Raw genomic sequence first — 15,065 nt, forward strand, 5'->3', positions numbered from 1 at the left:
GAAATGTTTTTCTTAAGCTATGTTAATGAACAATGTCTTTACCCTAGACTCTGCCTTTCTTCACCCACTGCAGTACTCCTGCCTGGAAAATCCCACGGACAGAGGCGCCTGGTGGGCTGCAATCCATGGGGTTGCTAAGAGTCGGACACGACTGAGAGACTTCACTTTCACTTTTCACTTTGATGCATTGGAGAAAGAAATGGCAACCCACTCCAGTGTTCTTGCCTGGAGAATCCCCGGGATAGGGGATTGGTGGGCTGCCGTCGATGGGGTCGCACAGAGTCCGACACGAAGTCGGTTCGCTTAAGACTCAGAACCTGTAAGGGCTCAACAAGCCAGTACGTTTTACTCATACAGTTGTTCTCCTAATCTATATTAACGAAACTATGTATTTGCTTGGAAACCCACCTTTGTTCAAGATCTACGTCAATCGTTTTATGGCCTGGGACGACTCACCTTGTGCCAATGTTCTCTCAAAATGCATGTTGTGGGTGAGGGGTCTGTGCCACTCTGAGTTTTGAGATATTTCCTTTCTCTAATTAGCAGCCTGCTGATAGGTATATAACATACTGCTAAAGGCTAGCAGGGAGGCATTCTTTCTGCCCCCTTCTGATGTATATGTCAGAAGCTTTCTCTATATCTTTTATACTTTAATAAAACTTTATTACACAGAAACTCTGAGTGATCAAGCCTTGTCACTGGCCCCAGATCAAATTCCTCTCCTCCAAAGGCCAAGAATCCCAGCATCTTTCATGGCTCAGCAACAACCTTTCAATCTCCTTGCAGTCCAAAAGATTCTCAAGAATTTTTTCCAGTACCCACAATTCAAAAGAATCAATTCTTCAGCTCTTTGCCTTCTTTATGGACCAACTCTCACATCCATATATGACTACTAGAAAAACCATAGCTTTGACAATACAGACTTTTATCAGCAAATTGATGTCTCTGCTTTTTAATATGCTGTCTAGGTTTGTCATCGCTTGCCTTCCAAGAAGCAAGTGTCTTTTAATTTCGTGACAGTAGTCACCATCTGCAGTGATTTTGGAGCCCAAGAAAATAGTCTGTCACTGTTCCCAATTTTTCCCATCCTATTTTCCAAGAAGTGGTGGGACTGGATGCTGTCATGGTTTGGGCATGGATTGGAAAAGAATTTCCAGACATGAGACAGAATAAGAGGGAAATAAAGTTTATTAGACTGGAAGACGCTGTTAGAACAGCGGGACAGCTCAAGGGAGAACCGACCTTGAACAGCGGTCCTTAGTTCGTTTTTATTCTCAGGGTACAAGGAGTGGGATAGCGGTCTCACAAGTCATTTGCTGTTGCATGTGGCACATATACTGGGTGAAAGGAAAGTGAAAGTGAAAATGAAGTCGCTCAGTCGTGTCCAACTCTTTGCGACCCCGTGGACTGTAGCCTACCAGGCTCCTCCTCCCATGGGATTCTCCAGGTAAGAATACTGGAGTGGGTTGCCATTTCCTTCTCCAGGGGATCTTCCTGACCCAAGGAGCAAACCCAGGTCTCCTGCATTGTAGGCAGACGCTTTAACGTCTGAGCCACCTGGGAAGAAGAGTAAGGCAAATACGTTCTCCCTATGGAGTAGGAGGGGAGACAGTTTATAATGCTCAGGAGACCTGAAATCCATTAATAGTTACAACATGGGGGAGGGAAGGATGGTAAGGGTCTGGTTTTTCTGTTCCTGCATTCCAAGACTCTTTTCGGTTTTATCTGCTCTTTTGTCCTTGGGTTACCACATTCCCCCCTCTCTTTACCTTTAGGGCCAATTCTTTGCCTCCTGTTGATACCCTGCTCATGTCTAACTATCTACCTATTTCTCTTCTCAGACATTTGAGAACCCAGTCTCAAAGGAAAAGGGGTGATGACCGCTCTGACTTCTTCAGGCTGGATAGGGGCATCGTGGGGCTCTGGGTTCCCTTTGCCTGCTCTCTGTCAAGGTGCATTTATAGAGGGAGAATCCATGGAATGATAAGGCAGCTTCTTTCAGCAATGTCTAGACGTTGGTCAAGGAATATTGTTGTCATACTACCACTTGGAGATTTGTTGTATTCTAGAAGAAACAAGTTTAACAAGAAAGTTAAAGGTACATGGCCCAAAGATTAATAGAAGTAGAAAAACTGCTCAGGGGTTAGCCAGGGGAACCAAGACCAGACAGTGGTTTGTGACATTCATGTTTCTCTAGGTACAAGAAGATACAAGAATTTGGGCTCATAGAATCTTTACCTGAAAACATCTGATTATCTGAAGGCCAGTTCTTCTGAGTTTTTCCCAGAGCACAGAGTGCCTTATTTCTGATCTCCACCTTGAACTACTTTCAGGGGGTGTTGAAGGTCAGTAGCTTGCAGTGGTCATGATGTAATCTTTGTAGAGGCAGCTGGCCAGTGCCAAATTCCAGTGAGCAGGGTCCCTTCATAGCCACAGATTTGACCATGCTTTGGGGGCATTTCATGGCCACTGTATCCCGCAGTGCTGGGAAGGCTCACTCCCAGGTCTACTGGAGATTCCATTGACAGGCCAGTCAATGTGCTGTTACTAGACCAGGCCTTGAAAGCAGCAAAAGTCTTTGGACCATACCTGTCTTACTAGACTCTTGGTCCAGGAAAATATTCCCTCCTATTGCTTCTTCCCATATCTAGAGTTAAATTATTACAATCATTGATCTCATATGGAATAGCATATCAACATTTTATCACAGGCTCAGTCACACATTCAGTAATGTAAGAAACAATCTTCTGAAATAAGCACCATAGAAAATATTAATAGCTAGCAGTTATTAGTAAGGTCATAAGCAAGAATTTAGTCAATAACTTTCATTAGGTATAGTCCAGTATACCCCAGGTCATCTGACATCACTTGTTAAATGACTATCAGTTCAGTTCAGCTGCTCTGTCAAGTCCGACCCCATGAACCGCAGCATGGCAGGCCTCCCTGTCCCTCATCAACTCCCAGAGTTTACCCAAACTCATGTCCATTGAGTCAGTGATGCCATCCAACCATCTCATCCTCTGTCATCCCCTTCTCCAGCCTTCAGTCTTTCCCAGCATCAGGGTCTTTCCAAATGAGTAAGTTCTTCACATCAGGTGGCCAAAGTATCGGAGTTTCAGCTTCAATATCAGTCCTGCCAACAAACACTCAGGACTGATCTCATTTAGGATGGACTGGTTGGATCTCCTTGCAGTCCAAGGGACTCTCAAAAGTCTTCTCCAGTATCAGAGTTTAAAAGCATCAATTCTTCTGCACTCAGCTTTCCTTATAGTCCAACTCTCACATCCATACCTGACCACTGGAAAAACCATAGCTTTGACTACACAGACCTTTGTTGGCAAAGTAATGTCTCTGCTTTTTAATATGCTGTCTAGGTTGGTCATAACTTTCCTTCCAAAGAGTAACAACCATCATTTAATTTCATGGCTGCAGTCAGCATCTGCAGTGATTTTGGAGCCCCTCCCCAATAAAGTCTGCCACTGTTTCCACTGTTTCCCCATCTATTTGCCATAAAGTGACAGGACCAGATGCCATGATCTTAGTTTTCTGAATGTTGAGTTTTAAGTCAACTTTTTCACTCTCCTCTTTCACTTTTTCTTTTTAGTTTTTTATTTTTAAAATTTATTTATTTATTTTAATTGGAGGCAAATTACTTTACAACAGTGTAGTGGGTTTTGCCACTACATGAATCACCATTAAAAAGAATGCATTTGAATCAGTTCTGATGCGATGGATGAAACTGGAGCCTATTATACAGAGTGAAGTAAGTCAGAAAGAAAAACACTAATACAGTATACTAATGCATACATATGGAACTTAGAAAGATGGTAACAATGATCCTCTTTCACTTTCATCAAGAGGCCCTTTAGTTCTTCTTCACTTTCTGCCATAAGGGTGGTGTCATCTGCATATCTGAGGTTATTGATACTTCTCCCGGCAATCTTGATTCCAGCTTGTGCTTCATCCAGCCCAGCGTTTCTCATGATGTACTCTGCATGTAAGTTAAATAAGCAGGGTGACAATATACAGCCTTGACATACTCCTTTTCCTATTTGGAACCAGTCTGTTGTTCCATGTCCAGTTCTAACTGTTGCTTCTTGACCCGCATACAGATTTCTCAAGAGACAGGTCAGGTGGTTTGGTATTCCCATCTCTTTCAGAATCTTCCACAGTTTCTTGTTATCCAGCAGAAGTAGATGTTTTTTCTGGAACTCTCTTGCTTTTTCCATGATCCAGTGGATGTTGGCAATTTGATGTCTGGTTCCTCTGCCTTTTCTAAATCCAGCTTGAACACCTGGAAGTTCACAGTTCACATATTGTTGAAGCCTGGCTTGGAGAATTTTGAGCATTAGTTTGCTAGCATGTGAGATGAGCGCAATTGTGTGGTAGTTTGAACATTCTTTGGCATTGCCTTTCTCTGGGATTAGAATGAAAACTGACCTTTTCCAGTCCTGTGGCCACTGTTGAGTTTTCCAAATTTGCTGGCATATTAAATGACTACAGCCTGGTGTTAATCTCCTGGTTGTACATCATGGAGCATCTGATCTTTATCTGAAGATTGGTTACTGAGATAAGCTTTAGAAAAAATCTTAAGAGTGTCCTTAATAACTTTATTAAATCTTTTATCAATATAACATAACAACAAGGAACTGTTTCAGAAGTGAGTCTTAGTAAACACTAGACCTTAATTAACAAAACTAGAAACTTAGTTTAACAATTAACAAAACTTAACATTCAGTGAAACATAATTTTTCATTATGAGGGCATTAACCCTGTAGCCAGGGAAAGCTTTAACCCATCAAATAAAAATCAGGTTTGTCAGGGAGCCGGGAAAAGCCAAGCGGCCGTCTTGGATTTCCCATAGCCCTAACGCTTTGATTTACAGCTACTGTTCATCCATTTTTAATTCCCCAATTCAGGAGTAGACTGTTGCCATGTTTTAAGGACATCAGGATAGCAAAAGTCTAACCATGAGGGCTTATCTTTTTGTAGAAGCAGAATAAACTTTGTCTACATGTACCATAATCTTAAATAATGTTTATTTAGTTTACCAAAGTAACGAAAGATTTTAAAAACAAATATAAACTACTTAGAGGCAAAGAAATTAATAATCTGTTATCAAAAGCTGCTTTCTAAGAAAACTTTGTTCTCTTAATATAGAGAGTAGACTAAACTCCAGTTTGTTACCTGTTTACCAGACAACAAACAAAATTTGTTTATCACTTAATCTTAGAAAAGTCTTTTCCATAAATCTTGAAGTAGCAGTATTCTTTCAAAGGCATCAGAGTGAAACCATAGAAGGCAGGTTTAAAATCTGATTAAATTGTAATTGACAAAGTAACCTGGTCATTGCTGTGACTTGTAACACTTTAACATGATAACTAGAATTATAACTGACAACATTTTACCAGGACATATCAGATTTTCATGAATTTCACATAATATCTAAGATATCTATATTAGTAACATCAAACATACAATATACTCTGAGAAAATTTATCACCCCTTCAACAGTACTTCCCATGTAACTTAACATGTCCAATGAACCCAGGTAGTTTAATAGCTCTTTGGGATGTCTCAGGGGCCCTCTGAAGCATCCCAAAGTTAGCTAGAAATCAAGTTATTTAGGAAGTTTTTTCGATAAATATCGAAAGGGTATATAACACTCAGTCAGATAGAATCATATAGATCATTGCAAAAAAATATGTTCACTTAGCCAAAGTAACAAAGAAGATTTCAAAGGTAAACATAGAACAGATCACTTCAAAAGTAAAGAAACTTAAAATCCATTATGAAAAGCAGTTCAACATCTCAATAAAACTTGTATTTATGCCCAAATCTCTTCCTTTGGGGTCCACTTTCCATAAAACCTTCTTATCACTTTCTGTTCTCCCATCCTGAAACAGTCACCAGTAAGTGAGACCTACCTCCTTTTCCCTTCATAAAATGTAATTTCATTCATCATACTTGCTTTACTGAAAACATACATCCTACTTTCCTTAAGCAACCAAGAACTGACCTTTATATTAGCATTCTATAGATTGGTGAACATAAATACCAGTGATAAATTCTAAAAAAGAGTTTAGAGAACATCTCAGGATGGCATTAACATTATTCAATAATAGTCCAAAATCACCAGTTTCTCTGTAAAAGGAAGTTAGTGTTCAGTAATGAATGTTTCAGAATCTTATTTTATTTAGAAATGACATAACTATTCAATAAACTTCCATCACTTAGTTTAGCACAACCCTAGAAATTCAAGTTACCCCAATCTGAAGAGACTATTTTAGACAGACATTTCTAAAGCATAATTATTCTTAATAATTTAAAAGCTCTTGTCTCATTTATATTTTTCTTTTTAAAAAGTTTCTTCACTCAACTTACTTTCCTTGCTGACAAGCTTGTAACATATATAACAATATTTAACTTATAATAAACATAGGCACAATGAGAATACTATGTTTAATGACTCTTGAAAGTGAAAGTGAAGTTGCTCAGTCATGTCCGACTCTTTGCAACCCATGGACTATAGCCTACCAGGCTCCTCAGTCCATGGAATTTTCCAGGCAAGAGTACTGGAGTGGGTTGCCATTCCCTTCTCCAGGGGATCTTCCCAACCCAGGGATGGAACCCGGGTCTCCCACACTGCAGGCAGACGCTTTACGATCTGAGCCATCAGGGAAACCAATGACTCTTAGACATGTCTATATTAGATTAGCAAACAAATATTAATACTAGATATTTAATACTGAAAATTCCCCAGTTCACGAAAATCTGAAATTCATTTAGGTTAATTTCTCTTCTATTTAGTATTGTCTGATGTGTAAGCACTTACTTTTCTTTCAGTTCAGTTCAGTCGCTCAGTCGTGGCTGACTCTTTGTGATCCCATGAATTGCAGCACGCCAGGCCTCCTTGTCCATCACCAACTCTTGGACTTCACCCAAACTAATGTCCATCGAGTCAGTGATGCCATCCAGCCATCTCATTCTCTGTCATCCCCTTCTCCTCCTGCCCCCAATCCCTCCCAGCATCAGGGTCTTTTTCAATGAGTCAATTCTTTGCATGAGGTGGCCAAAGTACTGGAGTTTCAGCTTTAGCATCAGTCCTTCCAAAGAACATCCAGGACTGCTCTCCTTTAGAATGGACTGGTTGGATCTCCTTGCAGTCCAAGGGACTCTCAGGAGTCTTCTCCAACACCACAGTTCAAATGCATCAATTCTTCAGCACTCAGCTTTCTTCACAGTCCAATTTTCACATCCATACATGACCACTGCAGAAACCATAGCCTTGACTAGATGGGCCTTTGTTGACAAAGAAATGTCTCTGCTTTTAAATATGCTATCTAGGTTGGTCATAACTTTCAATCCAAGCAGTAAGTGTCTTTTAATATCGTGGCTGCAATCACTATCTGCAGTGATTTTGGAGCCCCCCGCCCCCCCCCAAAGTAAAGTCTGACACTGTTCCCACTGTTTCCCCATCTATTTCCCATGAAGTGATGGGACCAGATGCCATGATCTTTGTTTTCTGAATGGTGAGCTTTAAGCCAACTTTTTCACTTGCCTCTTTCACTTTCATTAAGAGGCTTTTTAGTTTCTCCTCACTTTCTGCCATAAGGGTGGTGTCATCTGCACATCTGAGGTTACTGATATTTCTCCCAGCAATCTTGATTCCAGCTTGTGCTTCTTTCAGCCCAACGTTTTTCATGATGTACTCTACATATAAGTTAATAAGCAGGGTGACAATATACAGCCTTGACATACTCCTTTTCCTATTTGGAACCAGTCTGTTGTTCCATGTCCACTTCGAACTGTTGCTTCCTGATCTGCATATAGGTTTCTCAAGAGGCAGGTCAGGTGGTCTGGTATTCCCATCTCTCATAATTTTCCAGTTTATTGTGATCCACACAGTCAAAGGCTTTGGCATAGTCAATACAGCAGAAATAGATGTTTTTCTGGAACTCTCTTGCTTTTTCCATGGTTCAGCGGATGTTGGCAATTTGATCTCTGGTTCCTCTGCCTTTTCTAAAACCAGCTTGAACATCTGGAAGTTCACGGTTCACATATTGCTGAAGTCTGGCTTGGAGAATTTTGAGCATTACTTTACTAGCATGTGAGATGAGTGCAACTGTGCGGTAGTTTGAGCATTCTTTGGCATTGCCTTTCTTTGGGATTGGAATGAAAACTGACCTTTTCCAGTCCTGTGGCCACTGCTGAGTTTTCCACATTTGCTGGCATATTGAGTGCAGCACTTTCACAGCATCATCTTTTGGGATTTGAAATAGCTCAACTGGAATTCCATCACCTCCACTAGCTTTGTTTGTAGAGATGCTTTCCAAGGCCCACTTGACTTCACATTCCAGGATGCCTGGCTCTAGGTGAGTGATCACACCATTGTGATTACCTTGGTTGTGAAGATCTTTTTTGTACAGTTCTTCTGTGTATTCTTGCCAGCTCTTCTTAATATCTTCTGCTTCTGTTAGTCCATACCATTCTTGTCCTTTATCAAGCTCATCTTTGCATGAAATGTTCCCTTGGTATCTCTAATTTTCTTGAAGAGATCGCTAGTCTTTCCCATTCTGTTGTTTTCCTCTATTTCTTTGCATTGATCGCTGAGGAAGGCTTTCTTATCTCTCCTTGCTAGTCTTTGGAACTCTGCGTTCAGATGATTATAGCTTTCCTTTTCTCCTTTTCTTTTTGCTTCTCTTCTTTTCACAGCTATTTGAAAGTCCTCCACATACAGCCATTTTGCTTTTTTGCATTTCTTTTCCATGGGGATGGTTCTGATTCCTGTCTCCTATACAATGTCATGAACCTCCATCCATAGTTCATCAGGCACTCTATCTATCAGATCTAGTCCCTTAAATCTATTTCTCACTTCCACTGTATAATCATAAGGGATTTGATTTAGGTCATACCTGAATGGTCTAGTGGTTTTCTCTACTTTCTTCAATTTAAGTCTGAATTTGGCAATAAGGAGTTCATGATCTGAGCCACAGTCAGCTCCAGGTCTTGTTTTTGCTGACTGTATAGAGCTTCTCCATCTTTGACTGCAAAGAATATAATCAATCTGATTTTGGTGTTGACCATCTGGTGATGTCCATGTGTAGAGTCTTCTCTTGTGTTGTTGGAAAAGGGTATTTGCTATGATCAGTGCATTCTCTTGGCAAAAGAGAACTACTTTTCTTTAGGCCAATTAAATTAGAACTCATTTACAACTTCAGCAGTATTTTTTAAAAAAAGACACACACTGAGACATACATAAACTCAGACAGACAGACAGACAGACAGAGATCTCATAGTTTTCTGCTTGAGATCTAAAATGTCTCTTTGAACCCTTGTTTTTGTGTTTTTTTTCTTTTTGGCTTGAAGTGCTAATTTGCCCAAGGCTGAGGTCTCAGGTAAAATGGGCTGTGTATTTCAAGGACATGGAAAGGGTTAACTTCAAGCTTTTCCCTAGACATGCCTTTTGTCAAGCTAGTTGTTTTTAACTGCATATGCAAAAAGACTGGTTTTGCAGTTTTGAAGAAAAAGAATTTCACTTTAGCCAGTTTTCTCCAGAGTCTAAAGAATATCATGGCCATCCTATATCAAAAAATCATCTTTCCTTTCTATAGTCATAGTTTTATACCTGAATCATAGACCAAATAGTGCTCAAATTGACTCTGATATCAGGGGCAGATCAGCTGATAAAAATCTTGGATTGTCCCTCTGGTGGGAAGTGAGGTCTTTGTTCCATCAGAAGAATCTGAAGGATTAAGGGAATTTGAAGGGGGAGGCTAGATCCTTCCCCACTCTTAGCAGTAGTTAGAAGGGAATTGTTTAGGATGTTCAGGAGTGGGGGAAACTTGGTTCCCTCCCCACCTGAGAGACAAGCATACCTTTTCAGGCTTCTGAATATAGGAGAAAGACCTGGACCAAAGGGACCCTCAGAATCCTTTCTTAGAGATCATGTGGATATGCAAGATCAAGTAGGGACCATCTAGGAAATCTGACAGAGAGAGACAGAGGGGGACAGGTGATAGGAAGGCAACAGAAAGACACATGGGGCATGAGTCCCTCAAATCTGGATTCTGACTGAGGACCATGAAGGACTGAATGTAAGGAAATTCTGAGTTCTTTCCCTGCTTTTGGCAAAAGATAATATGCCACTCAGAGGCCATTTTTGGGGGGTCTCCCAGTTTGTATTCAGAGAAGGCAATGGCAACCCACTCCAGTATTTTTGCCTGGAGAATCCCAGAGACAGAGGAGCCTAGTGGGCTGCCGTCTATGGGGTCGCACAGAGTCAGACACAACTGAAGCGACTTAGCAGCAGCAGCAGTTTGTATTGGGCCAGGGCTTTTGCAGGGTCAAAAATTTCCAGTTTCTGAGAATGTAGCCAAGGGGTGAGTCTGAGAGAGGCTCCCGAGTTGTACCAGAATCCACTCTTAGCCTATCCGCCATAGGATGTGGGTACTGAGAGACACTGGCTGACAGACAGGCGACCCTTTTGTTCCAGGGATCTCTCTGTGTGACTAATGGCACAACAATGGCCAACCGTCCCAAGTCGCATCCGACAGTGAGAGGTGACCCCTGAGAACCATGCGGCTAAGGTACCATGTGACCTGGGCAGAGAAAGACAGCACCTGTGACCTGTGCAGAGACAGATAGAGATTCCTGGGAGCAACCGGGTGACTCACTGGCAATTCCTTGAAACGTGGAAGCCATTCTTGGGATGGCTCAGAGGCAACACCTAGGCTCCTGTAAATCAATCTGGACTGAAAGGGAAAGAAGTGAAAGTGATAGGGAAGAAGGCTGAGGAATCTGCCTTCAATCCTATTGGGGAGGCGGTGGCCAGGGGACAATGGTCTCTGTTTTCCTTCAATCACTATGTGCCTGACATGGCACACAGAAATTGTCTTGCTGCGGGCGGATGCCCTTGCGGCCGGATCCATTCCGTGTCCCTCTTATCCTCACATGGGAGTCTTCGTGTGGCAGGCCCCCTAATGGCTTTTAAGTGCCTGACCCGTGCCCACACAAAATTGGTTGGCCTGGTCCTCAGTTGGGAAAAAAACACAGGAGAGACCCTCACCTGTTTGGGCGGCAACTACTGGACACAGTAAGCCGTGAGGCCTTTGGAACACACCAGAGGGAAACCCTGGCCAGAGTTCCTCAGTTGCTTCCATAGCACCTGCCTGCGCACAGAGGGTCCCTATGAGAAAGGAGGTGAGGGAAGAGGCCCCAGGGTCCCTGTACGGGCCATCAAAAATGTCGTGGTCCAGATGTGGGTCAGAAAAGAATTTCCAGACATGAGACAGAATGAGAAGGAAATAAAGTTTACTAGAGTGGGAGGCCCTGTTAGAACAGGGGCCAGCTCAAGGGAGAACCGACCTTGAACAGCGGTCCTTAGTTCACTTTTATACTCAGGGTGCAAGGAGTGGGATGAGGTCTTGAGGGCTATTTGCTGATTGGATGAGGCACATATACTGGTTGGAGGGAAGAGTAAGGAAATACCTTCTCCCTATGGGGTAAGAGGGGAGACAGGTTATAATGCTCAGGAGGACCTGAAATCTGTTAACAGTTACAACATGGGGGAGGGAAGGATAATAAGGGTCTGGTTTTTCTGTTCCTGCATTTCAAGACCCTCCCTGGTTTTATTTACTCTTTCATCCCTGGGTCATCTTAGTTTTTTTTAATGTTGAGTTTTAAGCCAGCTCTTCACTCTCCTCTTTCACCAAGAGGTTCTTCTTTGGAAAATTGGAAAGGAAACTGACCTTTCCAGTCCTGTAACCACTCCCAAGTTTTCCAAATTTGCTGACAAATATTGACAGCAGCAATTTCACAGCATCATCTTTTAGCTCAGCTGGAATTCCATCACCTCCACTAGTTGTGTTTGTAGTGATGCTTCCTGAGGCCCACTTGACTTCACCGTCTAGGATATCTGGCTGTAAGTGAGTGACACACCATCGTGGTTGTCCGGGTCATGAAGACCTTTCTTGTATATTTCTTTTGTGTATTCTTGCCACCTCTTATTAATCTCTTCTTCTGTTAGGTCCTTACTGTTTCTATTTTCTTGAGATTTCTAGTCTTTCCCATTCTATTGTTTTCCTTTATTTCTTTGCATTGTCCACTTAAGAAGCCTTTCTTTTCTCTTCTTGGTATTCTCTGAAATTCTGGCATTCAGTTGGGTATACTTTCACCTTTCTCCTTGGCCTTTTGCTTCTCTTCTTTCCTCATCTATTTGTCAAGACTCCTCAAACAACCACTTTGCCTTTCTTTTTCTTGGGGATGGTTTTGGGCACTGCCTCCTGTACAGTGTTAGAAACCTCTGTTCATATTTCTTCAGGCACTCTACCATATCTAATCCCTTGAAATTATTCATCAGCTCCACTGTATAATCATAAGGGATTTGATTTAGGTCATATCTGAATGGCCTAGAGGTTTTCCCTACTTTCTTCCATGTAAGTCTGAATTTTCAAATAAGGAGCTCCTTTCTGGCTGCAAAGGCTGTAATTATTCTGATTTTGGTGTTGACCATCTGATTAGGTCCATGTGTAGCATCACCTCTTGTGTTATTGGAAGAAAGCGTTTGCTATGACCAGCATGTTCTCTTGGCAAAACTCTGTTAGCCTTTGCCCTGTATCATTTTGTACTCTAAGGGCAAATTTTCCTGTTACTCCAGGTATCTCTTGACTTCCTACTTTTGCATTCCAATCCCCATGAAGAAAACGACATCTTTTGGGGGTGTTAGTTCTAGAAGGTCTTATAGGTCTTCATAGAACTGTTCAACCTCAGCTTCTTTAGTGACTGGGTCATAGATCTGGATTACTCTGATGTTGATTGGTTTGCCTTGGAAACGAACTGAGATCATTCTCTCATTTCTGAGATTGCATCCAAGTACTGCATTGTGGACTTTTCTGTTGACTATGAGGGCTACTCCATTTCCTGTAAAGGATTCTTGCCCACAAGTAGTAGATATAATGGTCATCTGAATTAAATTCACCCATTCCTGTACATTTTAGTTCAGTGATTCCTAAGATGTCAGTGTTCACTCTTGCTATCTCCTGCTTGACTATGTTCAATCCATCTTGATTCATAGACCTAACAATCCAGGTTTCTATGCAATATTGTTCTTTACAGCATCAGACTTTACTTTCACCACCAGACACATCCACAACTGCAGGTTGTTTCCTCTCCGGCCTTGCTGCTTCATTCTTTCTGGAGCTGTTAGTAACTGCCTCTGCTCTTTCCCAGTAGTACACTGGACACCTTCTGACGTGTGGGGCCCATTTCCTGGTGTTAAATCTTTTTTCCTTTTCATACAGTTCATGGGGTTCTCTTGGCAAGAGTACTGGAGTGGGTTGCCACCTCCTCCTCCAGTGGATCATGTTTTGTCAGAACTTTCCACTGTGACCCATTGGTCTTGAGCGGCCCTGCCCAGCATGGCTCATAGCTTCACTGAGTTATGCAAACCCCTTCACCACGACAAGGCTGTCATCCATGAATGGGTCAAAACTTATGTAACATCCTCAAATAAAACTCACAAAAATATGCAATACTGCCATGGAGAAAAAACATAGAGACCTAAATATAGGGAGACCTAAATAAGACCAAAATAAAAGGAGAGTTATACCATGGTAATGGATTATTAAAATCAATAATGTTAGATAATATTTTTTCTCAAGTAGATTTAAGGATTCAAAGAATCCCATCAAAGTCTCAGCATTTTTATTTATATTTGTCATGATGACTGTTATTCATTTGAGTTGAGCATAGCCAAGACAGTTGAACAGGAATTTACAGAAGCCACTATAGAAGATGGTATGGATATTCCTTTTAAAACTAGGAATAAAACCACCATATGACCCAGCAATCCCACTCCTAGGCATACACCCTGAGGAAACCAGAGTTGAAAAAGATACACGTATCCCATTGTTCACTGCAGCACTATTTACAATAGCTCAAACATGGAAGCAACCTAGATGCTCATCAACAGATGAATGGATAAAGAAGTAGTGGAACATATACACAATGGAATACTACTCAGCCATAAAAAGGAACTCATTTGAGTCAGTTCTGATGAGGTTGATGACCCTAGAACCTATTATACATAGTGAAGTGAGTCAGAAAGAGAAAGATAAATATATTCTAATGCACATATATGGAATCTAGGAAAATGGTTCTGAAGAAATTACTTACAGGGAAGAAATGGAGAAACAAACACAGAGAATAGACTTATGGACATGGTGAGAGGGGAGGAGAGGGTGAGATGCATGGAAAGAGTAATATGGAAACTTACATTACCACCTGTTAAATAGATAGCCAACAAGAATTTGCTGTATGGCTCAGGAAACTCAAATAGGGGCTCCGTATCAACCTAAAGGGGTGGGATGCGGAGGGAGATAGGAGGGAGGTTCAAAAGGGAGGGGATATATGTATACCAATAGCTGATTCATGTTGAAGTATGACAGAAAACAACAAAGTTTTGTAAAGCAATTATCCTTTAATAAAAAATAAAGAAAGAACTTACGGAAGGATACTTATTCTACCTTATCAAGATTGTTTCCTGCTATATTAACAAAGGGTGGTACTTGTGACCCTATTCCTTGCTGCAACCTGCCTCCATACCTGTTGCAGATTCTTCCTACCATTCTTTTCTTTTGCTTTCCCCCATAATGCTTATTTTCTAAAATGCTATATAATTTTGTTCATGACTTCTTGTCTGCTCAATCTCTCTGTTAGGGAAAGCATACTGACTGAAATTGCCCACCTTGGCCAGGCACCATAGCAACCATTTGCATGAGTTATTTCACGACAGGAGGAGGTCCTAGTAAAGAACAGCAACTAATAAGCCACCGCCAACCAGAAGAATTCGGGAAAGGTCAAAAGGAAACACCACATGTCCAATCATCTTTCAGAATCCTTCTCCCTGATATCCATCTTGGCTGAGCAACACGTACACCACCAGGAAGGACTCTGAGTCAGAATAATGGGCCAAAGACCACCTGGAAAGTAATCCCCCACTACCATAATGCTTGAGACTGTGAGCCATGTGGCAGAGCAGTTCTCCTGGGTTCCCTTACCCTACT

General features: G+C 41.5%; 1 long non-coding RNA gene across 1 annotated transcript in view; it reads right to left on the bottom strand.

Annotated features, from left to right (window-relative positions):
• The window catches only part of LOC132659793 (uncharacterized), a 42,074-nt gene that overhangs the window by 25,792 nt on the left and 1,217 nt on the right, over positions 1-15,065 (bottom strand). The window lies entirely within an intron of this gene.

Source organism: Ovis aries, chromosome 5 (assembly GCF_016772045.2).
Source record: "Ovis aries strain OAR_USU_Benz2616 breed Rambouillet chromosome 5, ARS-UI_Ramb_v3.0, whole genome shotgun sequence".
Lineage (NCBI taxonomy): Eukaryota > Metazoa > Chordata > Mammalia > Artiodactyla > Bovidae > Ovis > Ovis aries.